The sequence below is a fragment of the Somniosus microcephalus genome, chromosome 24 (assembly GCF_052327205.1).
Source record: "Somniosus microcephalus isolate GS21.2 chromosome 24, FLI_Smic_1.0, whole genome shotgun sequence".
Classification (NCBI taxonomy): domain Eukaryota; kingdom Metazoa; phylum Chordata; class Chondrichthyes; order Squaliformes; family Somniosidae; genus Somniosus; species Somniosus microcephalus.
The window spans coordinates 11,670,135-11,673,544 of NC_141010.1; the positions used below are offsets into that span (position 1 = coordinate 11,670,135).

At 44.5% G+C, this 3,410-nt stretch overlaps 1 non-coding gene across 1 annotated transcript; it reads left to right on the plus strand.

The window, feature by feature from the left end:
• The first annotated feature begins 562 nt into the window (after positions 1 to 562).
• trnac-gca (transfer RNA cysteine (anticodon GCA)) lies at positions 563 to 634 on the plus strand. Its single transcript has one exon. It is a non-coding gene; the product is annotated as a tRNA-Cys (tRNA).
• The last annotated feature ends 2,776 nt before the right edge of the window (positions 635 to 3,410 follow it).

Genomic DNA, 3,410 nt, shown 5'->3' on the forward strand with positions numbered 1-3,410 from the left:
TCATAGGTTAGTCCGATCAACATTGATGACTGCCAGGTACTGAGCTCCTTTATTTTGTTTGTGCGAGCAGGTGGTATAGTAGTGGGGGTATAGCTCAGTGGTAGAGCATTTGACTGTAGAGTGTAAGGGCTGTGGTTCAAATTCAGGTGCCTCCTATCCCTTTTTCAGTACTTCCTGTTGGGAACCATCCAGTAAGTCTGCTTTCCCTGCAAGCTGTAGGATTGTTGTTTATTTGTGAATTATATCTGTAGCCAATCGTGGTGCCAACTACATTCATACCACATGTGATAGTCATGCTGCTCCATCTGGGAGTGCTGGCTATTTGTTTAGGTGGGTCCTGCAAACGATAAGTATCATCATAGAATCATAGAATGGTTACAGCACGGAAGAAGTCCACTCAGCCCATTGAACCTGTGGCGGCTCGCTGCAAGAGCACTTCAGCTAGTCCCTTTCCCCGTAGCCCTGTAAATTATTTTCTTTCAGGGACTTATCCAACTCCCTTTAGAAAGTACATGTTACTTGTCTCAGTTTCTTTGATTATGGTGAGACACAACATAAACATGTGGGCATAGCTCAGTGGTAGAGCATTTGACTGCAGATCAAGAGGTCCTTGGTTCAAATCGAAGTGCTCACTTTGTTTCAGTGCTGTTGTTGAGTTATTTTTCCTGTGGTGCACATTGTTTGGTGACTTTAGTTAAGTGCCACATCTGTTGTGCAAACTGAACTGGATTGTATTGACTTGACACATGGGACAGTTGCTTCGCACACCAGCTCCACCTGCAGCATTTGCCCACTGCTTACCGGTTGCTTCTCTTCAGGTTGGTCCTATCAAGATTGATGACTGCCAGGTATTGAGCTCCGCTACCTTGTGTGGGAGAGAAAGCGTTTCGCGTGTTGGGGTGTAGCTCAGTGGCAGAGCATTTTCTTGTTGAATTATGAGGTCTGTGGTTCAAATCCTGATATTTCCTACGCTTTCTACAATGCTTCCTGTTCTCTAGTAAGTTTCCCTTCCTTGCAGCTGGAGAATTGTAGTTTAATTATTATTTATGTGTGTAGCCAATCTTGATGCAAACATACATACACAACACATGTGATAGCCATGCTGCTCCAGGGGGAAGTGGTGGCTATGTTTTGTGTGGGTCGTACGAATGTTGATGAGTACTCAGTACCTGCATCAGTTTCTTTGAACCTGATGAAGTACTGTGGCAGTGTATGGTTGTAGCTGCCGTTTGGGAGATGCCTCTAGTTCAGTGTTCTGTGGTAAGCAGGCGGTCCTTGAAGCTTGGTGACAAGGCTTTCCATGTTGGGTTGCGCATCGCATCTCTACACAACAGTGCTATTCGCTCCACTCAGGCAATGTTTCTGATACCCTAGTTATTTGTCTCCCAGTATAACTGAAGTAGCTTCTTTTCAGGTTGGTCATCTCAACATTGATGACTGTCAGGTACTGAGCTCAGTTACCATGTGTGCATAACAAGTGACTGTATGTGTGGGGGTATAGCTCAGTGGTGGAGCATTTCACTGCAGTTCATGAGGTCGCTAGTTCAAATCCAGGTGCCACCTGTCATTTTTTAAAAGCTTCCAAGTCAGAATCATCCTGTAAGTTTGCCTCCTCTACCACTGTGGGATTGTTCTTTAATTATGAATTATATCTGTAGCCAATCGTGGTGCAAACTACATTCATGCCACATGTACGATAGCAAAATACTGCGGATGCTGGAAATCCGAAATAGCAACAGAAAACGCTGGGAAATCTCAGCAGGCCAGGGCAGCATCCGTGGAGAGAGAAATGGAGTCAAGGTTTTGGGTCGAAGACCCTTCATCAGAACTGGATAAAAAGCAGGAAAAGGGATATATTTTAAAGCAAGTGGGGGCTGGGAAAAGGGGGAGGGGATGAAAGAACAAAAGGGAAGGTCAGTGATAGGATAGAAAGCAGGAGGGATTAAGAGGCATTGAGAGACATTAAGAGATATTCAATGAACAAAGGATGGCTCTAGATGAAGTGAGAATGGCGCTGGCAGAATGAAGGACAGCTACCATGTGGGAGGGAAGAAAAAAGCTCAGACGAAAGTGTGGATTAAAAAAAAGAAAGGGACCTGAAACGTTAACTCCGTTTCTCTCTCCACAGATGCTGCCCTGGCCTACTGAGTTTTCCAGCGCTTCATGCCACATGTGATAGCCATGCTGCTCCCTCTGGGAGTGGGGGCTATTTGTTCAGGTGGGTCCTGCAAATGTTAAGTACATATTACTTGGCTCAGTTTCTTTGATTCTGGTGAGGAATTTTACAAGCATGTGGGTATAGCTCGGTGGTAGAGCATTTGACTGCAACTTAAGATGTTCTTGGTTAAAATCCAAGTTCCCTTTTGATTAAATGGTGCTTCAGTGTTCCTGTGAGTTGTTGAGTTATTTCTCCTGTGGTGCACATTGTTTGGTGACTTTAGTTAAGTGCCACATCTGTTATGTAAGCCGAAACTGATTGTATTGACTTGACACATGTTACATTTTCTTTGCACACCAGCTCCCCCTGCAGCATTTTCCCACTGCTTGCTGGATGGTTATTTATTATATTGATGCTTTTTTCTGTACACCTGCATATATGGCACTGATAGTACGATCGTGCAAAATTGAACATTCAACCTGGCGTTGCTTTTGTTGACTGTAAGTATCTAAAGAGGTGGGGCCGAGCACAGTGACGGAGCATTGGACTTCAGATGGAGAAATGTCTGGTTGAGATTTGGATGTTGTTTGGGGGATGCTTCTAGTTCAGTGTTCTGTGGTGAGCAGGTGGTCCTTGAAGCTTGGTGACAAGGCTTTCCATGTTGGGCTGTGCATCACATCTCTACACCACAGTGTTACTCACTCCACTCAGGCAACGTTTCTGAGACCCTCGTTATTTGTCTCCCAGTATAACTGAAGCAGCTTCTTGTCAGGTTGGTTGTCTCAACATTGAGGACGGCCAGGTACTGAGCTCAGTTACCTTGTGTGCATAAGAAGGGCCTGTATGTGTGGGGGTATAGCTCCATGGTGGAGTATTTGACTGCAGATCAAGAAGTCTCTGGTTCCAATCCAGGAGCCCACTGTTTTTTTGTTTTTTTTTAAAACCTTCCATGTCGGAATCATCCAGTAAGTTTGCCTCCTCTGTAGCTGTGGGATTGTTGTTTAGTTATGAATTATATCTGTAGCCAATCGTGATGCAAACTACATTCATGCCACATGTGATAACCATGCTGCTCCCTCTAGGAGTGGTGGCGATTTGTTTAGGTGCGTCCCGCAAATGTTAAGTACATATTACTTGGCTCAATTTCTTTGATTCTGGTGAGGAATTCTGCAAGCATGTGGGTATAGCTCAGTGGTAGAGCATTTGACTGCAGCTTAAGATGTTTTTGGTTCAAATCCAAGTTCCTCTTTGA